Genomic DNA, 24,678 nt, shown 5'->3' on the forward strand with positions numbered 1-24,678 from the left:
AGAGAACATGCCCAAGCAAACGTGGGTTATATGTTGGCTAGATAAAATAGGCTTCATAGATTTATACCGTCGTGTCACTGCATAGTTACTTGGAGGGCTGTCTCAGCCAGCCCTCCTTCCATGTTTTAATGTCTAGTATTAAATAGGGCACGTTAATCTGACGACTTCTGTAACCGTAATAGCCTTGGTTTCATGCATGTTAACATTAGAAGCCTCCTCCCTAAGTTTGTTCTTTTCACTGCTTTAGCACACTCTGCCAACCCGGATGTTCTAGCTGTGTCTGAATCCTGGCTTAGGAAGACCACCAAAAATTCAGACATTTTAATTCCAAACTACAACATTTTCAGACAAGATAGAACTGCCAAAGGGGGCGGTGTTGCAATTTACTGCAAAGATAGCCTGCAGAGTTCTGTCCTACTATCCAGGTCTGTACCCAAACAATTTGAACTTCTACTTTTAAAAATCCACCTTTCTAAAAACAAGTCTCTCACCGTTGCCGCCTGCTATAGACCACCCTCTGCCCCCAGCTGTGCTCTGGACACCATATGTGAACTGATTGCCCCCCATCTATCTTCAGAGCTCGTGCTGCTAGGCGACCTAAACTGGAACATGCTTAACACCCCAGCCATCCTACAATCTAAACTTGATGCCCTCAATCTCACACAAATTATCAATGAACCTACCAGGTACCTCCCCAAAGCCTTAAACACGGGCACCCTCATAGATATCATCCTAACCAACTTCCCCTCTAAATACACCTCTGCTGTCTTCAACCAAGATCTCAGCGATCACTGCCTCATTGCCTGCATCCGTAATGGGTCAGCGGTCAAACGACCTCCTCTCATCACTGTAAAACGCTCCCTGAAACACTTCAGCGAGCAGGCCTTTCTAATCGACCTGGCCGGGGTATCCTGGAAGGATATTGACCTCATCCCGTCAGTAGAGGATGCCTGGATATTTTTTAAAAATGCCTTCCTAACCATCTTAAATAAACATGCCCCATTCAAGAAATTTAGAACCAGGAACAGATATAGCCCTTGGTTCTCCCCAGACCTGACTGCCCTTAATCAACACAAAAACGTCCTATGGCGTTCTGCATTAGCATCGAACAGCCCCCGTGATATGCAGCTGTTCAGGGAAGCTAGAAACCATTATACACAGGCAGTTAGAAAAGCCAAGGCTAGCTTTTTCAAGCAGAAATTTGCTTCTTGCAACACTAACTCAAAAAAGTTCTGGGACACTGTAAAGTCCATGGAGAATAAGAACACCTCCTCCCAGCTGCCCACTGCACTGAAGATAGGAAACACTGTCACCACTGATAAATCCACCATAATTGAAAATTTCAATAAGCATTTTTCTACTGCTGGCCATGCTTTCCACCTGGCTACTCCTACCCCTGTCAACAGCACTGCACCCCCAACAGCAACTCGCCCAAGCCTTCCCCATTTCTCCTTCTCCCAAATCCATTCAGCTGATGTTCTGAAAGAGCTGCAAAATCTGGACCCCTACAAATCAGCCGGGCTAGACAATCTGGACCCTTTCTTTCTAAAATTATCTGCCGAAATTGTTGCCACCCCTATTACTAGCCTGTTCAACCTCTCTTTCGTGTCGTCTGAGATTCCCAAAGATTGGAAAGCAGCTGCGGTCATCCCCCTCTTCAAAGGGGGGGACACTCTTGACCCAAACTGCTACAGACCTATATCTATCCTACCATGCCTTTCTAAGGTCTTCGAAAGCCAAGTCAACAAACAGATTACCGACCATTTTGAATCTCACCATACCTTCTCTGCTATGCAATCTGGTTTCAGAGCTGGTCATGGGTGCACCTCAGCCACGCTCAAGGTCCTAAACGATATCTTAACCGCCATCGATAAGAAACATTACTGTGCAGCCGTATTCATTGATCTGGCCAAGGCTTTCGACTCTGTCAATCACCACATCCTCATCGGCAGACTCAACAGCCTTGGTTTCTCAAATGATTGCCTCGCCTGGTTCACCAACTACTTCTCTGATAGAGTTCAGTGTGTCAAATCTGAGGGTCTGTTGTCCGGACCTCTGGCAGTCTCTATGGGGGTGCCACAGGGTTCAATTCTTGGACCAACTCTCTTCTCTGTATACATCAATGAGGTCGCTCTTGCTGCTGGTGAGTCTCTGATCCACCTCTACGCAGACGACACCATTCTGTATACTTCCGGCCCTTCTTTGGACACTGTGTTAACAACCCTCCAGGCAAGCTTCAATGCCATACAACTCTCCTTCCGTGGCCTCCAACTGCTCTTAAATACAAGTAAAACTAAATGCATGCTCTTCAACCGATCACTACCTGCACCTACCCGCCTGTCCAACATCACTACTCTGGACGGCTCTGACTTAGAATACGTGAACAACTACAAATACTTAGGTGTCTGGTTAGACTGTAAACTCTCCTTCCAGACCCATATCAAACATCTCCAATCCAAAGTTAAATCTAGAATTGGCTTCCTATTTCGCAACAAAGCATCCTTCACTCATGCTGCCAAACATACCCTTGTAAAACTGACCATCCTACCAATCCTCGACTTTGGCGATGTAATTTACAAAATAGCCTCCAATACCCTACTCAACAAACTGGATGCAGTCTATCACAGTGCAATCCGTTTTGTCACCAAAGCCCCATACACTACCCACCATTGCGACCTGTACGCTCTCGTTGGCTGGCCCTCGCTTCATACTCGTCGCCAAACCCACTGGCTCCATGTCATCTACAAGACCCTGCTAGGTAAAGTCCCCCCTTATCTCAGCTCGCTGGTCACCATAGCATCTCCCACCTGTAGCACACGCTCCAGCAGGTATATCTCTCTAGTCACCCCCAAAACCAATTCTTTCTTTGGCCGCCTCTCTTTCCAGTTCTCTGCTGCCAATGACTGGAACGAACTACAAAAATCTCTGAAACTGGAAACACTTATCTCCCTCACTAGCTTTAAGCACCAACTGTCAGAGCAGCTCACAGATTACTGCACCTGTACATAGCCCACATATAATTTAGCCCTATCAACTACCTCTTTCCCAACTGTATTTAATTTATTTATTTATTTTGCTCCTTTGCACCCCATTATTTTTATTTCTACTTTGCACATTCTTCCAATGCAAAACTACCATTCCAGTGTTTTACTTGCTATATTGTATTTACCTTGCCACCAAGGCCTTTTTTTGCCTTTACCTCCCTTCTCACCTCATTTGCTCACATTGTATATAGACTTGTTTATACTTTATTATTGACTGTATGTTTGTTTTACTCCATGTGTAACTCTGTGTTGTTGTATCTGTCGAACTGCTTTGCTTTATCTTGGCCAGGTCGCAATTGTAAATGAGAACTTGTTCTCAACTTGCCTACCTGGTTAAATAAAGGTAAAATAAATAAATAAATAAATAAAATCTCCCGCAATAGTCATTTGAACTGACAAACTATAGTGAGAAAATGGTGAGAATCCATCATAAAGGGTACAAAGTAGACAACCGTCACATGTAGACCTACAGTACTCTTAAAATGGCCTCTTAAAGGAAACCCATTTTTTGTTATATCGTATTTGTGTATCTCTGAGCGATGCTCTATCGATTCTCGGAGTCATTTTAATGTTTTCATGTGTATCTGAGCTATTCGCTGTTCAAGCAGGCAGAAATACAGCCGGTACGACGACTTTTGTGTCATACAGTATATTACATATTCTGCTTTACATGTATTATAGGACAAATTAGTCATTCTGATCAAGGGACAAATCTCGCCCCCCACCCCCAAATTCTGAACGAGCACCTCAGTCCTCAAATGTCCTTGAGGACCGCCTCTCAGGCCAATAATAGGGCTTTGTCTTCCAGACCGCTAATAGCTTTTACATAACGGCTAGTTTCCTGCCCTACTCCCAACAACCCCCAAATCCACTAACCCTCCATAAAAGGGGATTACATGCTAATCTCGGCCATAAAGAGACTGTCTTGCAAAGACTCTGTGGACACTGAGAGAACTTTGTGTTGGCTTTCAAATCAATCTGCAGTTGAAACCTACGTTTGGTTGGGAGACCGTATGAAATTGATTTCTGATAAAACATTGCAATGGAAAAGCAACGTATGTTCTCTTCAGGCCTGTAAGAACTTCAGTGTAACACAAAGTGGAGACTCAAATGTATCAAGGCGCTCCTATATACATGTCAAATGTATTCTTATTACATTCCAGCTTGGATCCAGAACGCCATTCCAATATTTTGGCTAGCTGGACTGAGGTGTGGGAGTCAATGTTATGCACGCCCTCATGCCTCTCTGTCCCAAATGCATAGCTGTATGTCTCCGTTCATTGTATAGACTCCACACTGCATTCCTCAGCTCTGTGACCTCAGCAGAGAACATATGCCAGGTGGAACTCAACAACACCCAGAGGTTGTCCTGTCCTCAAGATTTACAACACTGTGGAAAATGTAAAGAACATGTTTTTGTGATTCAATTTCTAATGAATTCTGCACTGTGTGATAATCCTATAACATTACAGTAGGCTTACCTATTCTAATTATCTATAGAGATGAAATCAAATTCTATTGGTCACATACACAGCAGCTGTTGTTGCGAGTGTAGCGAAATGTTTGTGCTTCTAGTTCCAACAGTGCAGTAATATCTAACAATTCCACAACTACCTTATACACACAAGTGTAAAGGAATTAATAAGAATATGTACATATAAATATATGGATGGGCAATTACAGAGCGGCATAGGCAAGATGCAATATATGGTATAAAATACAGTATATACATATGAGATGAGTAATGCAAGATATGTAAACATTATTAAAGTGGCATTATTAAAGTGACTAGTGATCCATTTCTTTGAATGGTGAATGATTTCAAGTATGTATGTAGGCAGCAGCCTCTCTGTGTTAGTGATGGCTGTTTAACAGTCTGATGGCCTTGAGATAAAAGCTGTTTTTCAGTCTCTCTGTCCCAGCTTTGATGCACCTGAACTGACCTCGCCTTCTGGACGGCAGCGGAGTGAACAGGCAGTGGCTTGGGTGGTTGTTGTCCTTGATGATCTTTTTGGTCTTCCTGTGACATCGAGTGCTGAAGATGTCCTGTAGGGCAGGTAGTTTGTCCCTGGTGATGCGTTGTGCAGACCGCACCACCCTCTGGAGAGCCCTGCGGTTTTGGGAGGTGCTGTTGCCTTACCAGGTGGTGATACAGCCCGACAGGATGCTCTCAATTGTGCATCTGTAAAAGTTTGAGGGTTTTAGTTGACAAGACAACTTTCTTCAGCCTCCTGAGGTTGAAGAGGCACTGTTGCACCTTCTCCACCGCACTGTCTGTGTGGGTGGACCATTTAAGTTTATCTGTGATGTGTACGCAAAGGAACTTATGAGAGCGCTTTAATTTCAGTCCATTTGTATTGAAAATAAAACAATATAGAATGGGAAAAATGTATAATTTATTTCCTGCTGCTATTGCCTACACAAACTACACTATTTGCTTGCAGTGCATTTCATTGGACAAAAAGCTTACAGCACCTGGTCTTCCCAGGCAGTCTTCCATACATGTACTAACCAGGCCCAAATCTGCTTAGCTTCTGAAATCAGGCGAATTCAGACTGGTATGGCCATAAGCGAAGGAATGATGCAGCTGTAAAACCTTTTGAGGATCTGAGGACCCATGCCAAATATTTTCAGTCTCCTGAGGGTGAATAGGTTTTATCGTGACCTCTTCACGACTATCTGGGTGTGCTTGGACCGTGTTAGTTGATGATGTGGCACCAAGGAACTTGAAGCTCTCAACCTGCTCCACTACAGCCCCATCGATGAGAATGCGGGCGTGCACGGTCCACCTTTTCCTGTAGTTCACGATCATCTCCTTTGTCTTGATCACATTGAGGGAGAGGTTGTTGTCCTTGCACCACACGGTCAGGTCTCTGACATCCTCCCTATAGGGAGATCTCAACGTTGTCGATGATCAGGCCTAACACTGTTGTGTAATCAGCAAACATTTATTGTTTTGTTCCTGGTATCCAATTGGTAGTAACAGTCTTGTCTCATCGCTGCAACTCCCGTATGGACTCGGGAGAGGCGAAGGTCAAGAGCCGTGCGTCCTCCAAAACACAAACCAAACAAGCCGCACTGCTTCTTGACACAATGCCCACTTAACACGGAAGCCAGCCGCACCAACGTGTCAGGGGAAACACTGTGCGACATTGTCAGCAACCACTGCACTCAGCCCGTCGCTAGCGCATGATGGGACAAGGACATCCCTGCCGGGCAAACCTTCCCCTAACCCGGACGACGCTGGGCCAACTTAATGATGTTGTTGGAGTCGTGCCTGGCAGTGCTGTCATGAGTGAACAGGGAGCACAGGAGGGAACTGAGCACACACCCCTAGGGGCCCCTGTGTTGAGGATCAGCGTGGCAGATGTTGTTACCTACCCTTACCACCTGGGGGTGGCCCATCAGGATGTCCAGGATCCAGTTGCAGAGGGAGGTGTTTAGTCCCAGGATCCTTAGCTTAGTGAGGGGCTTTGAGGGCACTATGGTGTTGAAAGCTTAGCTGTTGTCAATGAACAGCAGTCTCACATAGCGGTTCCTTTTGTCTAAGTGTGAAAGGGCAATGTGGGGTGGAATAGAGTTTGCATCATCTGTGGATCTGTTGGTGTGGTATGCAAATTGGAGTGGGTCTAGGGTTTCGAGGATGTGTTGATGTGAGCCATGACCAGCCTTTCAAAGCATTTCATGGCTACAAACATGAGTGCTACAGGTCGGTAATCATTTAGGCATTCATTTGCCCAAGTGAATCATAACACATTAACAAAATTATTCAGTGATTCGTATTTCCATGCAACTTTCTGAAATGGCACAGGAGTGCCCAGTCTTTGTGCATGCCTGTCTGTGAGCATACCTGCGGAGCGCGCGCATGTCTACACTTTGTGTAGCCGTTAGTGCTGAGCCTCTTCTGGTAGAGGAGGTTATATTTCGATTAAAAAGGTGTGCTTTTGAGAGCGCAAACCTGGAGAAGCAGGGATAAACGGTAAACCGGGAAATGTAAACGGAGGAGAGGGGGAATTTTTTTTGGGGGGGGGGGGTCAGGCAAAACATTGAAGGGATTTTACAGGGCCCTAATGGACGACAGACATTGACAGTCTAAAAACAAATGCTGAATGTAGTGCCTACATTTCGAGGGAAACGCACTGTCCATGATTGGATTTGATCAGGGCAGGGCAGCACTAACAAACTGCATGTAGTCCAATAAAAAGACACAACATTATTAGGGCGATAAATAAAAGGCAGTTGCTCCACGCATGACACAAGAGTACCCTCTACTGGAGCAAAAAGCTTACAGCACCTGGTATTCCCAGGCGGTCTCCCATCCAAGTACTAACCAGGCCCGACCCTGCTTAGCTTCCGAGATCGGACGAGATCGGGCGTATTCAGGCTGGTATGGCCGTAAGCGAAGGGAACCCTCTTGGTACACTATATAAAGTCAATGTGCCGCTCATTCATCGGGAGACAGAGAAATGTCCACGTTGTGACACACTGACAAAGCTCAAACCTTGCTTACATTTCCTTTCCAGCCCATATATTTCACTCTTGTGGGGGGGGAGAGGGCATATCCTATGTTCACACTTATGACAACTTCATGGACTAGGGCCCTATATAATACGGAATCACGGAATCCAGACTTTAAACCGAAATTCAACAATATTCAAAAATGTTTTGAACTAAGGAGGAAATCAACTAAATCCTTTCAACTTGTTAGAAAATGCATTCATTTGCCCAAGAGAATCATTAGACATCAACAAAATGCATCAGTGATTCGTATTTCCACGCAACTTTCAGAAACAGCGCAGGACTGCCCAGTTTCTGTGCGCATGCGTGCGGAGCGCGCGCAGGTCTACACTTTGTGTAGCCGTTAGCGTTGAGGCTAATGATTACCTTCTTCTGGTAGAGAAGGAAAGGCTTCCCACAAAAACCTTCTCAATGAAATGTTAACTGCAAAGTAGCCTATGCCAGCTTGGCAGAATTATATCATCATTATTTGCATCAATCCAGTGGCCATTTGTTTTGCAAACTCCGCAATCACATGAGCGCTACAGCAACACCGCTTAACCAAACAAAGGTCTCTTCCTGGCGCACGCTTGCGTTTAAAGGGTAACTACACCCCAAAATCGATATGTCTTCAATTTTTCCAAGACCTCAAAAGTGGTCTCCTGCTAGGGTTTTAAATGTTGTCGTGGACATAGAACATCCAATCGTGTTATATTTCGATTAAAAAGGTGTGCTTTTGAGAGCGCAAACCTGGAGAAGCAGGGATAAACGGTAAACCGGGAAATGTAAACGGAGGAGAGGGGGAATTTTTTTTGGGGGGGGGGGGTCAGGCAAAACATTGAAGGGATTTTACAGGGCCCTAATGGACGACAGACATTGACAGTCTAAAAACAAATGCTGAATGTAGTGCCTACATTTCGAGGGAAACGCACTGTCCATGATTGGATTTGATCAGGGCAGGGCAGCACTAACAAACTGCATGTAGTCCAATAAAAAGACACAACATTATTAGGGCGATAAATAAAAGGCAGTTGCTCCACGCATGACACAAGAGTACCCTCTACTGGAGCAAAAAGCTTACAGCACCTGGTATTCCCAGGCGGTCTCCCATCCAAGTACTAACCAGGCCCGACCCTGCTTAGCTTCCGAGATCGGACGAGATCGGGCGTATTCAGGCTGGTATGGCCGTAAGCGAAGGGAACCCTCTTGGTACACTATATAAAGTCAATGTGCCGCTCATTCATCGGGAGACAGAGAAATGTCCACGTTGTGACACACTGACAAAGCTCAAACCTTGCTTACATTTCCTTTCCAGCCCATATATTTCACTCTTGTGGGGGGGGAGAGGGCATATCCTATGTTCACACTTATGACAACTTCATGGACTAGGGCCCTATATAATACGGAATCACGGAATCCAGACTTTAAACCGAAATTCAACAATATTCAAAAATGTTTTGAACTAAGGAGGAAATCAACTAAATCCTTTCAACTTGTTAGAAAATGCATTCATTTGCCCAAGAGAATCATTAGACATCAACAAAATGCATCAGTGATTCGTATTTCCACGCAACTTTCAGAAACAGCGCAGGACTGCCCAGTTTCTGTGCGCATGCGTGCGGAGCGCGCGCAGGTCTACACTTTGTGTAGCCGTTAGCGTTGAGGCTAATGATTACCTTCTTCTGGTAGAGAAGGAAAGGCTTCCCACAAAAACCTTCTCAATGAAATGTTAACTGCAAAGTAGCCTATGCCAGCTTGGCAGAATTATATCATCATTATTTGCATCAATCCAGTGGCCATTTGTTTTGCAAACTCCGCAATCACATGAGCGCTACAGCAACACCGCTTAACCAAACAAAGGTCTCTTCCTGGCGCACGCTTGCGTTTAAAGGGTAACTACACCCCAAAATCGATATGTCTTCAATTTTTCCAAGACCTCAAAAGTGGTCTCCTGCTAGGGTTTTAAATGTTGTCGTGGACATAGAACATCCAATCGTGTTATATTTCGATTAAAAAGGTGTGCTTTTGAGAGCGCAAACCTGGAGAAGCAGGGATAAACGGTAAACCGGGAAATGTAAACGGAGGAGAGGGGGAATTTTTTTGGGGGGGGGGTCAGGCAAAACATTGAAGGGATTTTACAGGGCCCTAATGGACGACAGACATTGACAGTCTAAAAACAAATGCTGAATGTAGTGCCTACATTTCGAGGGAAACGCACTGTCCATGATTGGATTTGATCAGGGCAGGGCAGCACTAACAAACTGCATGTAGTCCAATAAAAAGACACAACATTATTAGGGCGATAAATAAAAGGCAGTTGCTCCACGCATGACACAAGAGTACAATCTACTGGAGCAAAAAGCTTACAGCACCTGGTATTCCCAGGCGGTCTCCCATCCAAGTACTAACCAGGCCCGACCCTGCTTAGCTTCCGAGATCGGGCGTATTCAGGCTGGTATGGCCGTAAGCGAAGGGAACCCTCTTGGTACACTATATAAAGTCAATGTGCCGCTCATTCATCGGGAGACAGAGAAATGTCCACGTTGTGACACACTGACAAAGCTCAAACCTTGCTTACATTTCCTTTCCAGCCCATATATTTCACTCTTGTGGGGGGGGAGAGGGCATATCCTATGTTCACACTTATGACAACTTCATGGACTAGGGCCCTATATAATACGGAATCACGGAATCCAGACTTTAAACCGAAATTCAACAATATTCAAAAATGTTTTGAACTAAGGAGGAAATCAACTAAATCCTTTCAACTTGTTAGAAAATGCATTCATTTGCCCAAGAGAATCATTAGACATCAACAAAATGCATCAGTGATTCGTATTTCCACGCAACTTTCAGAAACAGCACAGGACTGCCCAGTTTCTGTGCGCATGCGTGCGGAGCGCGCGCAGGTCTACACTTTGTGTAGCCGTTAGCGTTGAGGCTAATGATTACCTTCTTCTGGTAGAGAAGGAAAGGCTTCCCACAAAAACCTTCTCAATGAAATGTTAACTGCAAAGTAGCCTATGCCAGCTTGGCAGAATTATATCATCATTATTTGCATCAATCCAGTGGCCATTTGTTTTGCAAACTCCGCAATCACATGAGCGCTACAGCAACACCGCTTAACCAAACAAAGGTCTCTTCCTGGCGCACGCTTGCGTTTAAAGGGTAACTACACCCCAAAATCGATATGTCTTCAATTTTTCCAAGACCTCAAAAGTGGTCTCCTGCTAGGGTTTTAAATGTTGTCGTGGACATAGAACATCCAATCGTGTTATATTTCGATTAAAAAGGTGTGCTTTTGAGAGCGCAAACCTGGAGAAGCAGGGATAAACGGTAAACCGGGAAATGTAAACGGAGGAGAGGGGGAATTTTTTTGGGGGGGGGTCAGGCAAAACATTGAAGGGATTTTACAGGGCCCTAATGGACGACAGACATTGACAGTCTAAAAACAAATGCTGAATGTAGTGCCTACATTTCGAGGGAAACGCACTGTCCATGATTGGATTTGATCAGGGCAGGGCAGCACTAACAAACTGCATGTAGTCCAATAAAAAGACACAACATTATTAGGGCGATAAATAAAAGGCAGTTGCTCCACGCATGACACAAGAGTACCCTCTACTGGAGCAAAAAGCTTACAGCACCTGGTATTCCCAGGCGGTCTCCCATCCAAGTACTAACCAGGCCCGACCCTGCTTAGCTTCCGAGATCGGACGAGATCGGGCGTATTCAGGCTGGTATGGCCGTAAGCGAAGGGAACCCTCTTGGTACACTATATAAAGTCAATGTGCCGCTCATTCATCGGGAGACAGAGAAATGTCCACGTTGTGACACACTGACAAAGCTCAAACCTTGCTTACATTTCCTTTCCAGCCCATATATTTCACTCTTGTGGGGGGGGAGAGGGCATATCCTATGTTCACACTTATGACAACTTCATGGACTAGGGCCCTATATAATACGGAATCACGGAATCCAGACTTTAAACCGAAATTCAACAATATTCAAAAATGTTTTGAACTAAGGAGGAAATCAACTAAATCCTTTCAACTTGTTAGAAAATGCATTCATTTGCCCAAGAGAATCATTAGACATCAACAAAATGCATCAGTGATTCGTATTTCCACGCAACTTTCAGAAACAGCACAGGACTGCCCAGTTTCTGTGCGCATGCGTGCGGAGCGCGCGCAGGTCTACACTTTGTGTAGCCGTTAGCGTTGAGGCTAATGATTACCTTCTTCTGGTAGAGAAGGAAAGGCTTCCCACAAAAACCTTCTCAATGAAATGTTAACTGCAAAGTAGCCTATGCCAGCTTGGCAGAATTATATCATCATTATTTGCATCAATCCAGTGGCCATTTGTTTTGCAAACTCCGCAATCACATGAGCGCTACAGCAACACCGCTTAACCAAACAAAGGTCTCTTCCTGGCGCACGCTTGCGTTTAAAGGGTAACTACACCCCAAAATCGATATGTCTTCAATTTTTCCAAGACCTCAAAAGTGGTCTCCTGCTAGGGTTTTAAATGTTGTCGTGGACATAGAACATCCAATCGTGTTATATTTCGATTAAAAAGGTGTGCTTTTGAGAGCGCAAACCTGGAGAAGCAGGGATAAACGGTAAACCGGGAAATGTAAACGGAGGAGAGGGGGAATTTTTTGGGGGGGGGGGTCAGGCAAAACATTGAAGGGATTTTACAGGGCCCTAATGGACGACAGACATTGACAGTCTAAAAACAAATGCTGAATGTAGTGCCTACATTTCGAGGGAAACGCACTGTCCATGATTGGATTTGATCAGGGCAGGGCAGCACTAACAAACTGCATGTAGTCCAATAAAAAGACACAACATTATTAGGGCGATAAATAAAAGGCAGTTGCTCCACGCATGACACAAGAGTACCCTCTACTGGAGCAAAAAGCTTACAGCACCTGGTATTCCCAGGCGGTCTCCCATCCAAGTACTAACCAGGCCCGACCCTGCTTAGCTTCCGAGATCGGACGAGATCGGGCGTATTCAGGCTGGTATGGCCGTAAGCGAAGGGAACCCTCTTGGTACACTATATAAAGTCAATGTGCCGCTCATTCATCGGGAGACAGAGAAATGTCCACGTTGTGACACACTGACAAAGCTCAAACCTTGCTTACATTTCCTTTCCAGCCCATATATTTCACTCTTGTGGGGGGGGAGAGGGCATATCCTATGTTCACACTTATGACAACTTCATGGACTAGGGCCCTATATAATACGGAATCACGGAATCCAGACTTTAAACCGAAATTCAACAATATTCAAAAATGTTTTGAACTAAGGAGGAAATCAACTAAATCCTTTCAACTTGTTAGAAAATGCATTCATTTGCCCAAGAGAATCATTAGACATCAACAAAATGCATCAGTGATTCGTATTTCCACGCAACTTTCAGAAACAGCACAGGACTGCCCAGTTTCTGTGCGCATGCGTGCGGAGCGCGCGCAGGTCTACACTTTGTGTAGCCGTTAGCGTTGAGGCTAATGATTACCTTCTTCTGGTAGAGAAGGAAAGGCTTCCCACAAAAACCTTCTCAATGAAATGTTAACTGCAAAGTAGCCTATGCCAGCTTGGCAGAATTATATCATCATTATTTGCATCAATCCAGTGGCCATTTGTTTTGCAAACTCCGCAATCACATGAGCGCTACAGCAACACCGCTTAACCAAACAAAGGTCTCTTCCTGGCGCACGCTTGCGTTTAAAGGGTAACTACACCCCAAAATCGATATGTCTTCAATTTTTCCAAGACCTCAAAAGTGGTCTCCTGCTAGGGTTTTAAATGTTGTCGTGGACATAGAACATCCAATCGTGTTATATTTCGATTAAAAAGGTGTGCTTTTGAGAGCGCAAACCTGGAGAAGCAGGGATAAACGGTAAACCGGGAAATGTAAACGGAGGAGAGGGGGAATTTTTTGGGGGGGGGGGTCAGGCAAAACATTGAAGGGATTTTACAGGGCCCTAATGGACGACAGACATTGACAGTCTAAAAACAAATGCTGAATGTAGTGCCTACATTTCGAGGGAAACGCACTGTCCATGATTGGATTTGATCAGGGCAGGGCAGCACTAACAAACTGCATGTAGTCCAATAAAAAGACACAACATTATTAGGGCGATAAATAAAAGGCAGTTGCTCCACGCATGACACAAGAGTACAATCTACTGGAGCAAAAAGCTTACAGCACCTGGTATTCCCAGGCGGTCTCCCATCCAAGTACTAACCAGGCCCGACCCTGCTTAGCTTCCGAGATCGGACGAGATCGGGCGTATTCAGGCTGGTATGGCCGTAAGCGAAGGGAACCCTCTTGGTACACTATATAAAGTCAATGTGCCGCTCATTCATCGGGAGACAGAGAAATGTCCACGTTGTGACACACTGACAAAGCTCAAACCTTGCTTACATTTCCTTTCCAGCCCATATATTTCACTCTTGTGGGGGGGGAGAGGGCATATCCTATGTTCACACTTATGACAACTTCATGGACTAGGGCCCTATATAATACGGAATCACGGAATCCAGACTTTAAACCGAAATTCAACAATATTCAAAAATGTTTTGAACTAAGGAGGAAATCAACTAAATCCTTTCAACTTGTTAGAAAATGCATTCATTTGCCCAAGAGAATCATTAGACATCAACAAAATGCATCAGTGATTCGTATTTCCACGCAACTTTCAGAAACAGCACAGGACTGCCCAGTTTCTGTGCGCATGCGTGCGGAGCGCGCGCAGGTCTACACTTTGTGTAGCCGTTAGCGTTGAGGCTAATGATTACCTTCTTCTGGTAGAGAAGGAAAGGCTTCCCACAAAAACCTTCTCAATGAAATGTTAACTGCAAAGTAGCCTATGCCAGCTTGGCAGAATTATATCATCATTATTTGCATCAATCCAGTGGCCATTTGTTTTGCAAACTCCGCAATCACATGAGCGCTACAGCAACACCGCTTAACCAAACAAAGGTCTCTTCCTGGCGCACGCTTGCGTTTAAAGGGTAACTACACCCCAAAATCGATATGTCTTCAATTTTTCCAAGACCTCAAAAGTGGTCTCCTGCTAGGGTTTTAAATGTTGTCGTGGACATAGAACATCCAATCGTGTTATATTTCGATTAAAAAGGTGTGCTTTTGAGAGCGCAAACCTGGAGAAGCAGGGATAAACGGTAAACCGGGAAATGTAAACGGAGGAGAGGGGGAATTTTTTGGGGGGGGGGGTCAGGCAAAACATTGAAGGGATTTTACAGGGCCCTAATGGACGACAGACATTGACAGTCTAAAAACAAATGCTGAATGTAGTGCCTACATTTCGAGGGAAACGCACTGTCCATGATTGGATTTGATCAGGGCAGGGCAGCACTAACAAACTGCATGTAGTCCAATAAAAAGACACAACATTATTAGGGCGATAAATAAAAGGCAGTTGCTCCACGCATGACACAAGAGTACCCTCTACTGGAGCAAAAAGCTTACAGCACCTGGTATTCCCAGGCGGTCTCCCATCCAAGTACTAACCAGGCCCGACCCTGCTTAGCTTCCGAGATCGGACGAGATCGGGCGTATTCAGGCTGGTATGGCCGTAAGCGAAGGGAACCCTCTTGGTACACTATATAAAGTCAATGTGCCGCTCATTCATCGGGAGACAGAGAAATGTCCACGTTGTGACACACTGACAAAGCTCAAACCTTGCTTACATTTCCTTTCCAGCCCATATATTTCACTCTTGTGGGGGGGGAGAGGGCATATCCTATGTTCACACTTATGACAACTTCATGGACTAGGGCCCTATATAATACGGAATCACGGAATCCAGACTTTAAACCGAAATTCAACAATATTCAAAAATGTTTTGAACTAAGGAGGAAATCAACTAAATCCTTTCAACTTGTTAGAAAATGCATTCATTTGCCCAAGAGAATCATTAGACATCAACAAAATGCATCAGTGATTCGTATTTCCACGCAACTTTCAGAAACAGCACAGGACTGCCCAGTTTCTGTGCGCATGCGTGCGGAGCGCGCGCAGGTCTACACTTTGTGTAGCCGTTAGCGTTGAGGCTAATGATTACCTTCTTCTGGTAGAGAAGGAAAGGCTTCCCACAAAAACCTTCTCAATGAAATGTTAACTGCAAAGTAGCCTATGCCAGCTTGGCAGAATTATATCATCATTATTTGCATCAATCCAGTGGCCATTTGTTTTGCAAACTCCGCAATCACATGAGCGCTACAGCAACACCGCTTAACCAAACAAAGGTCTCTTCCTGGCGCACGCTTGCGTTTAAAGGGTAACTACACCCCAAAATCGATATGTCTTCAATTTTTCCAAGACCTCAAAAGTGGTCTCCTGCTAGGGTTTTAAATGTTGTCGTGGACATAGAACATCCAATCGTGTTATATTTCGATTAAAAAGGTGTGCTTTTGAGAGCGCAAACCTGGAGAAGCAGGGATAAACGGTAAACCGGGAAATGTAAACGGAGGAGAGGGGGAATTTTTTTGGGGGGGGGGTCAGGCAAAACATTGAAGGGATTTTACAGGGCCCTAATGGACGACAGACATTGACAGTCTAAAAACAAATGCTGAATGTAGTGCCTACATTTCGAGGGAAACGCACTGTCCATGATTGGATTTGATCAGGGCAGGGCAGCACTAACAAACTGCATGTAGTCCAATAAAAAGACACAACATTATTAGGGCGATAAATAAAAGGCAGTTGCTCCACGCATGACACAAGAGTACAATCTACTGGAGCAAAAAGCTTACAGCACCTGGTATTCCCAGGCGGTCTCCCATCCAAGTACTAACCAGGCCCGACCCTGCTTAGCTTCCGAGATCGGACGAGATCGGGCGTATTCAGGCTGGTATGGCCGTAAGCGAAGGGAACCCTCTTGGTACACTATATAAAGTCAATGTGCCGCTCATTCATCGGGAGACAGAGAAATGTCCACGTTGTGACACACTGACAAAGCTCAAACCTTGCTTACATTTCCTTTCCAGCCCATATATTTCACTCTTGTGGGGGGGGAGAGGGCATATCCTATGTTCACACTTATGACAACTTCATGGACTAGGGCCCTATATAATACGGAATCACGGAATCCAGACTTTAAACCGAAATTCAACAATATTCAAAAATGTTTTGAACTAAGGAGGAAATCAACTAAATCCTTTCAACTTGTTAGAAAATGCATTCATTTGCCCAAGAGAATCATTAGACATCAACAAAATGCATCAGTGATTCGTATTTCCACGCAACTTTCAGAAACAGCACAGGACTGCCCAGTTTCTGTGCGCATGCGTGCGGAGCGCGCGCAGGTCTACACTTTGTGTAGCCGTTAGCGTTGAGGCTAATGATTACCTTCTTCTGGTAGAGAAGGAAAGGCTTCCCACAAAAACCTTCTCAATGAAATGTTAACTGCAAAGTAGCCTATGCCAGCTTGGCAGAATTATATCATCATTATTTGCATCAATCCAGTGGCCATTTGTTTTGCAAACTCCGCAATCACATGAGCGCTACAGCAACACCGCTTAACCAAACAAAGGTCTCTTCCTGGCGCACGCTTGCGTTTAAAGGGTAACTACACCCCAAAATCGATATGTCTTCAATTTTTCCAAGACCTCAAAAGTGGTCTCCTGCTAGGGTTTTAAATGTTGTCGTGGACATAGAACATCCAATCGTGTTATATTTCGATTAAAAAGGTGTGCTTTTGAGAGCGCAAACCTGGAGAAGCAGGGATAAACGGTAAACCGGGAAATGTAAACGGAGGAGAGGGGGAATTTTTTTGGGGGGGGGTCAGGCAAAACATTGAAGGGATTTTACAGGGCCCTAATGGACGACAGACATTGACAGTCTAAAAACAAATGCTGAATGTAGTGCCTACATTTCGAGGGAAACGCACTGTCCATGATTGGATTTGATCAGGGCAGGGCAGCACTAACAAACTGCATGTAGTCCAATAAAAAGACACAACATTATTAGGGCGATAAATAAAAGGCAGTTGCTCCACGCATGACACAAGAGTACCCTCTACTGGAGCAAAAAGCTTACAGCACCTGGTATTCCCAGGCGGTCTCCCATCCAAGTACTAACCAGGCCCGACCCTGCTTAGCTTCCGAGATCGGACGAGATCGGGCGTATTCAGGCTGGTATGGCCGTAAGCGAAGGGAACCCTCTTGGTACACTATATAAAGTCAATGTGCCGCTCATTCATCGGGAGACAGAGAAATGTCCACGTTGTGACACACTGACAAAGCTCAAACCTTGCTTACATTTCCTTTCCAGCCCATATATTTCACTCTTGTGGGGGGGGAGAGGGCATATCCTATGTTCACACTTATGACAACTTCATGGACTAGGGCCCTATATAATACGGAATCACGGAATCCAGACTTTAAACCGAAATTCAACAATATTCAAAAATGTTTTGAACTAAGGAGGAAATCAACTAAATCCTTTCAACTTGTTAGAAAATGCATTCATTTGCCCAAGAGAATCATTAGACATCAACAAAATGCATCAGTGATTCGTATTTCCACGCAACTTTCAGAAACAGCACAGGACTGCCCAGTTTCTGTGCGCATGCGTGCGGAGCGCGCGCAGGTCTACACTTTGTGTAGCCGTTAGCGTTGAGGCTAATGATTACCTTCTTCTGGTAGAGAAGGAAAGGCTTCCCACAAAAACCTTCTCAATGAAATGTTAACTGCAAAGTAGCCTATGCCAGCTTGGCAGAATTATATCATCATTATTTGCATCAATCCAGTGGCCATTTGTTTTGCAAACTCCGCAATCACATGAGCGCTACAGCAACACCGCTTAACCAAACAAAGGTCTCTTCCTGGCGCACGCTTGCGTTTAAAGGGTAACTACACCCCAAAATCGATATGTCTTCAATTTTTCCAAGACCTCAAAAGTGGTCTCCTGCTAGGGTTTTAAATGTTGTCGTGGACATAGAACATCCAATCGTGTTATATTTCGATTAAAAAGGTGTGCTTTTGAGAGCGCAAACCTGGAGAAGCAGGGATAAACGGTAAACCGGGAAATGTAAACGGAGGAGAGGGGGAATTTTTTTGGGGGGGGGGTCAGGCAAAACATTGAAGGGATTTTACAGGGCCCTAATGGACGACAGACATTGACAGTCTAAAAACAAATGCTGAATGTAGTGCCTACATTTCGAGGGAAACGCACTGTCCATGATTGGATTTGATCAGGGCAGGGCAGCACTAACAAACTGCATGTAGTCCAATAAAAAGACACAACATTATTAGGGCGATAAATAAAAGGCAGTTGCTCCACGCATGACACAAGAGTACAATCTACTGGAGCAAAAAGCTTACAGCACCTGGTATTCCCAGGCGGTCTCCCATCCAAGTACTAACCAGGCCCGACCCTGCTTAGCTTCCGAGATCGGACGAGATCGGGCGTATTCAGGCTGGTATGGCCGTAAGCGAAGGGAACCCTCTTGGTACACTATATAAAGTCAATGTGCCGCTCATTCATCGGGAGACAGAGAAATGTCCACGTTGTGACACACTGACAAAGCTCAAACCTTGCTTACATTTCCTTTCCAGCCCATATATTTCACTCTTGTGGGGGGGGAGAGGGCATATCCTATGTTCACACTTATGACAACTTCATGGACTAGGGCCCTATATAATACGGAATCACGGAATCCAGACTTTAAACCGAAATTCAACAATATTCAAAAATGTTTTGAACTAAGGAGGAAATCAACTAAATCCTTTCAACTTGTTAGAAAATGCATTCATTTGCCCAAGAGAATCATTAGACATCAACAAAATGCATCAGTGATTCGTATTTCCACGCAACTTTCAGAAACAGCACAGGACTGCCCAGTTTCTGTGCGCATGCGTGCGGAGCGCGCGCAGGTCTACACTTTGTGTAGCCGTTAGCGTTGAGGCTAATGATTACCTTCTTCTGGTAGAGAAGGAAAGGCTTCCCACAAAAACCTTCTCAATGAAATGTTAACTGCAAAGTAGCCTATGCCAGCTTGGCAGAATTATATCATCATTATTTGCATCAATCCAGTGGCCATTTGTTTTGCAAACTCCGCAATCACATGAGCGCTACAGCAACACCGCTTAACCAAACAAAGGTCTCTTCCTGGCGCACGCTTGCGTTTAAAGGGTAACTACACCCCAAAATCGATATGTCTTCAATTTTTCCAAGACCTCAAAAGTGGTCTCCTGCTAGGGTTTTAAATGTTGTCGTGGACATAGAACATCCAATCGTGTTATATTTCGATTAAAAAGGTGTGCTTTTGAGAGCGCAAACCTGGAGAAGCAGGGATAAACGGTAAACCGGGAAATGTAAACGGAGGAGAGGGGGAATTTTTTTGGGGGGGGGTCAGGCAAAACATTGAAGGGATTTTACAGGGCCCTAATGGACGACAGACATTGACAGTCTAAAAACAAATGCTGAATGTAGTGCCTACATTTCGAGGGAAACGCACTGTCCATGATTGGATTTGATCAGGGCAGGGCAGCACTAACAAACTGCATGTAGTCCAATAAAAAGACACAACATTATTAGGGCGATAAATAAAAGGCAGTTGCTCCACGCATGACACAAGAGTACCCTCTACTGGAGCAAAAAGCTTACAGCACCTGGTATTCCCAGGCGGTCTCCCATCCAAGTACTAACCAGGCCCGACCCTGCTTAGCTTCCGAGATCGGACGAGATCGGGCGTATTCAGGCTGGTATGGCCGTAAGCGAAGGGAACCCTCTTGGTACACTATATAAAGTCAATGTGCCGCTCATTCATCGGGAGACAGAGAAATGTCCACGTTGTGACACACTGACAAAGCTCAAACCTTGCTTACATTTCCTTTCCAGCCCATATATTTCACTCTTGTGGGGGGGGAGAGGGCATATCCTATGTTCACACTTATGACAACTTCATGGACTAGGGCCCTATATAATACGGAATCACGGAATCCAGACTTTAAACCGAAATTCAACAATATTCAAAAATGTTTTGAACTAAGGAGGAAATCAACTAAATCCTTTCAACTTGTTAGAAAATGCATTCATTTGCCCAAGAGAATCATTAGACATCAACAAAATGCATCAGTGATTCGTATTTCCACGCAACTTTCAGAAACAGCACAGGACTGCCCAGTTTCTGTGCGCATGCGTGCGGAGCGCGCGCAGGTCTACACTTTGTGTAGCCGTTAGCGTTGAGGCTAATGATTACCTTCTTCTGGTAGAGAAGGAAAGGCTTCCCACAAAAACCTTCTCAATGAAATGTTAACTGCAAAGTAGCCTATGCCAGCTTGGCAGAATTATATCATCATTATTTGCATCAATCCAGTGGCCATTTGTTTTGCAAACTCCGCAATCACATGAGCGCTACAGCAACACCGCTTAACCAAACAAAGGTCTCTTCCTGGCGCACGCTTGCGTTTAAAGGGTAACTACACCCCAAAATCGATATGTCTTCAATTTTTCCAAGACCTCAAAAGTGGTCTCCTGCTAGGGTTTTAAATGTTGTCGTGGACATAGAACATCCAATCGTGTTATATTTCGATTAAAAAGGTGTGCTTTTGAGAGCGCAAACCTGGAGAAGCAGGGATAAACGGTAAACCGGGAAATGTAAACGGAGGAGAGGGGGAATTTTTTTGGGGGGGGGGTCAGGCAAAACATTGAAGGGATTTTACAGGGCCCTAATGGACGACAGACATTGACAGTCTAAAAACAAATGCTGAATGTAGTGCCTACATTTCGAGGGAAACGCACTGTCCATGATTGGATTTGATCAGGGCAGGGCAGCACTAACAAACTGCATGTAGTCCAATAAAAAGACACAACATTATTAGGGCGATAAATAAAAGGCAGTTGCTCCACGCATGACACAAGAGTACCCTCTACTGGAGCAAAAAGCTTACAGCACCTGGTATTCCCAGGCGGTCTCCCATCCAAGTACTAACCAGGCCCGACCCTGCTTAGCTTCCGAGATCGGGCGTATTCAGGCTGGTATGGCCGTAAGCGAAGGGAACCCTCTTGGTACACTATATAAAGTCAATGTGCCGCTCATTCATCGGGAGACAGAGAAATGTCCACGTTGTGACACACTGACAAAGCTCAAACCTTGCTTACATTTCCTTTCCAGCCCATATATTTCACTCTTGTGGGGGGGGGGGGGGAGGGCATATCCTATGTTCACACTTATGACAACTTCATGGACTAGGGCCCTATATAATACGGAATCACGGAATCCAGACTTTAAACCGAAATTCAACAATATTCAAAAATGTTTTGAACTAAGGAGGAAATCAACTAAATCCTTTCAACTTGTTAGAAAATGCATTCATTTGCCCAAGAGAATCATTAGACATCAACAAAATGCATCAGTGATTCGTATTTCCACGCAACTTTCAGAAACAGCACAGGACTGCCCAGTTTCTGTGCGCATGCGTGCGGAGCGCGCGCAGGTCTACACTTTGTGTAGCCGTTAGCGTTGAGGCTAATGATTACCTTCTTCTGGTAGAGAAGGAAAGGCTTCCCACAAAAACCTTCTCAATGAAATGTTAACTGCAAAGTAGCCTATGCCAGCTTGGCAGAATTATATCATCATTATTTGCATCAATCCAGTGGCCATTTGTTTTGCAAACTCCGCAATCACATGAGCGCTACAGCAACACCGCTTAACCAAACAAAGGTCTCTTCCTGGCGCACGCTTGCGTTTAAAGGGTAACTACACCCCAAAATCGATATGTCTTCAATTTTTCCAAGACCTCAAAAGTGGTCTCCTGCTAGGGTTTTAAATGTTGTCGTGGACATAGAACATCCAATCGTGTTATATTTCGATTAAAAAGGTGTGCTTTTGAGAGCGCAAACCTGGAGAAGCAGGGATAAACGGTAAACCGGGAAATGTAAACGGAGGAGAGGGGGAATTTTTTTGGGGGGGGGGTCAGGCAAAACATTGAAGGGATTTTACAGGGCCCTAATGGACGACAGACATTGACAGTCTAAAAACAAATGCTGAATGTAGTGCCTACATTTCGAGGGAAACGCACTGTCCATGATTGGATTTGATCAGGGCAGGGCAGCACTAACAAACTGCATGTAGTCCAATAAAAAGACACAACATTATTAGGGCGATAAATAAAAGGCAGTTGCTCCACGCATGACACAAGAGTACCCTCTACTGGAGCAAAAAGCTTACAGCACCTGGTATTCCCAGGCGGTCTCCCATCCAAGTACTAACCAGGCCCGACCCTGCTTAGCTTCCGAGATCGGACGAGATCGGGCGTATTCAGGCTGGTATGGCCGTAAGCGAAGGGAACCCTCTTGGTACACTATATAAAGTCAATGTGCCGCTCATTCATCGGGAGACAGAGAAATGTCCACGTTGTGACACACTGACAAAGCTCAAACCTTGCTTACATTTCCTTTCCAGCCCATATATTTCACTCTTGTGGGGGGGGGGGAGGGCATATCCTATGTTCACACTTATGACAACTTCATGGACTAGGGCCCTATATAATACGGAATCACGGAATCCAGACTTTAAACCGAAATTCAACAATATTCAAAAATGTTTTGAACTAAGGAGGAAATCAACTAAATCCTTTCAACTTGTTAGAAAATGCATTCATTTGCCCAAGAGAATCATTAGACATCAACAAAATGCATCAGTGATTCGTATTTCCACGCAACTTTCAGAAACAGCACAGGACTGCCCAGTTTCTGTGCGCATGCGTGCGGAGCGCGCGCAGGTCTACACTTTGTGTAGCCGTTAGCGTTGAGGCTAATGATTACCTTCTTCTGGTAGAGAAGGAAAGGCTTCCCACAAAAACCTTCTCAATGAAATGTTAACTGCAAAGTAGCCTATGCCAGCTTGGCAGAATTATATCATCATTATTTGCATCAATCCAGTGGCCATTTGTTTTGCAAACTCCGCAATCACATGAGCGCTACAGCAACACCGCTTAACCAAACAAAGGTCTCTTCCTGGCGCACGCTTGCGTTTAAAGGGTAACTACACCCCAAAATCGATATGTCTTCAATTTTTCCAAGACCTCAAAAGTGGTCTCCTGCTAGGGTTTTAAATGTTGTCGTGGACATAGAACATCCAATCGTGTTATATTTCGATTAAAAAGGTGTGCTTTTGAGAGCGCAAACCTGGAGAAGCAGGGATAAACGGTAAACCGGGAAATGTAAACGGAGGAGAGGGGGAATTTTTTGGGGGGGTCAGGCAAAACATTGAAGGGATTTTACAGGGCCCTAATGGACGACAGACATTGACAGTCTAAAAACAAATGCTGAATGTAGTGCCTACATTTCGAGGGAAACGCACTGTCCATGATTGGATTTGATCAGGGCAGGGCAGCACTAACAAACTGCATGTAGTCCAATAAAAAGACACAACATTATTAGGGCGATAAATAAAAGGCAGTTGCTCCACGCATGACACAAGAGTACCCTCTACTGGAGCAAAAAGCTTACAGCACCTGGTATTCCCAGGCGGTCTCCCATCCAAGTACTAACCAGGCCCGACCCTGCTTAGCTTCCGAGATCGGACGAGATCGGGCGTATTCAGGCTGGTATGGCCGTAAGCGAAGGGAACCCTCTTGGTACACTATATAAAGTCAATGTGCCGCTCATTCATCGGGAGACAGAGAAATGTCCACGTTGTGACACACTGACAAAGCTCAAACCTTGCTTACATTTCCTTTCCAGCCCATATATTTCACTCTTGTGGGGGGGGGGGGAGGGCATATCCTATGTTCACACTTATGACAACTTCATGGACTAGGGCCCTATATAATACGGAATCACGGAATCCAGACTTTAAACCGAAATTCAACAATATTCAAAAATGTTTTGAACTAAGGAGGAAATCAACTAAATCCTTTCAACTTGTTAGAAAATGCATTCATTTGCCCAAGAGAATCATTAGACATCAACAAAATGCATCAGTGATTCGTATTTCCACGCAACTTTCAGAAACAGCACAGGACTGCCCAGTTTCTGTGCGCATGCGTGCGGAGCGCGCGCAGGTCTACACTTTGTGTAGCCGTTAGCGTTGAGGCTAATGATTACCTTCTTCTGGTAGAGAAGGAAAGGCTTCCCACAAAAACCTTCTCAATGA

General features: G+C 44.8%; 12 non-coding genes and 3 pseudogenes across 12 annotated transcripts; all 15 read right to left on the reverse strand.

Moving 5' to 3' along the window:
- Positions 1-5,507: 5,507 nt before the first annotated feature.
- LOC118962650 (5S ribosomal RNA) lies at positions 5,508-5,616 on the reverse strand (annotated as a pseudogene).
- Positions 5,617-7,326: 1,710 nt separating this feature from the next.
- Positions 7,327-7,445, reverse strand: LOC118962625 (5S ribosomal RNA). The gene has a single exon (XR_005049963.1). It is a non-coding gene; the product is annotated as a 5S ribosomal RNA (ribosomal RNA).
- A 1,170-nt stretch (positions 7,446-8,615) lies between these two features.
- On the reverse strand, positions 8,616-8,734 carry LOC118937950 (5S ribosomal RNA). Its single transcript, XR_005035357.1, has one exon. It is a non-coding gene; the product is annotated as a 5S ribosomal RNA (ribosomal RNA).
- A 1,167-nt stretch (positions 8,735-9,901) lies between these two features.
- LOC149979425 (5S ribosomal RNA) lies at positions 9,902-10,010 on the reverse strand (annotated as a pseudogene).
- A 1,166-nt stretch (positions 10,011-11,176) lies between these two features.
- Positions 11,177-11,295, reverse strand: LOC118937972 (5S ribosomal RNA). Its single transcript, XR_005035379.1, has one exon. It is a non-coding gene; the product is annotated as a 5S ribosomal RNA (ribosomal RNA).
- A 1,167-nt stretch (positions 11,296-12,462) lies between these two features.
- LOC118937979 (5S ribosomal RNA) lies at positions 12,463-12,581 on the reverse strand. Its single transcript, XR_005035383.1, has one exon. It is a non-coding gene; the product is annotated as a 5S ribosomal RNA (ribosomal RNA).
- A 1,167-nt stretch (positions 12,582-13,748) lies between these two features.
- On the reverse strand, positions 13,749-13,867 carry LOC118937906 (5S ribosomal RNA). Its single transcript, XR_005035315.1, has one exon. It is a non-coding gene; the product is annotated as a 5S ribosomal RNA (ribosomal RNA).
- Positions 13,868-15,034: 1,167 nt separating this feature from the next.
- LOC118962627 (5S ribosomal RNA) lies at positions 15,035-15,153 on the reverse strand. The gene has a single exon (XR_005049965.1). It is a non-coding gene; the product is annotated as a 5S ribosomal RNA (ribosomal RNA).
- A 1,167-nt stretch (positions 15,154-16,320) lies between these two features.
- Positions 16,321-16,439, reverse strand: LOC118962628 (5S ribosomal RNA). Its single transcript, XR_005049966.1, has one exon. It is a non-coding gene; the product is annotated as a 5S ribosomal RNA (ribosomal RNA).
- Positions 16,440-17,605: 1,166 nt separating this feature from the next.
- LOC118962635 (5S ribosomal RNA) lies at positions 17,606-17,724 on the reverse strand. Its single transcript, XR_005049973.2, has one exon. It is a non-coding gene; the product is annotated as a 5S ribosomal RNA (ribosomal RNA).
- Positions 17,725-18,891: 1,167 nt separating this feature from the next.
- On the reverse strand, positions 18,892-19,010 carry LOC118962637 (5S ribosomal RNA). Its single transcript, XR_005049975.2, has one exon. It is a non-coding gene; the product is annotated as a 5S ribosomal RNA (ribosomal RNA).
- Positions 19,011-20,176: 1,166 nt separating this feature from the next.
- On the reverse strand, positions 20,177-20,295 carry LOC118962649 (5S ribosomal RNA). Its single transcript, XR_005049987.2, has one exon. It is a non-coding gene; the product is annotated as a 5S ribosomal RNA (ribosomal RNA).
- A 1,167-nt stretch (positions 20,296-21,462) lies between these two features.
- LOC118962643 (5S ribosomal RNA) lies at positions 21,463-21,571 on the reverse strand (annotated as a pseudogene).
- Positions 21,572-22,742: 1,171 nt separating this feature from the next.
- On the reverse strand, positions 22,743-22,861 carry LOC118962645 (5S ribosomal RNA). Its single transcript, XR_005049983.2, has one exon. It is a non-coding gene; the product is annotated as a 5S ribosomal RNA (ribosomal RNA).
- A 1,164-nt stretch (positions 22,862-24,025) lies between these two features.
- LOC118962641 (5S ribosomal RNA) lies at positions 24,026-24,144 on the reverse strand. The gene has a single exon (XR_005049979.2). It is a non-coding gene; the product is annotated as a 5S ribosomal RNA (ribosomal RNA).
- Between the last annotated feature and the right edge of the window lie 534 nt (positions 24,145-24,678).

Source organism: Oncorhynchus mykiss, chromosome 12, assembly GCF_057628025.1.
Source record: "Oncorhynchus mykiss isolate SJ-2025 chromosome 12, ASM5762802v1, whole genome shotgun sequence".
NCBI lineage: Eukaryota > Metazoa > Chordata > Actinopteri > Salmoniformes > Salmonidae > Oncorhynchus > Oncorhynchus mykiss.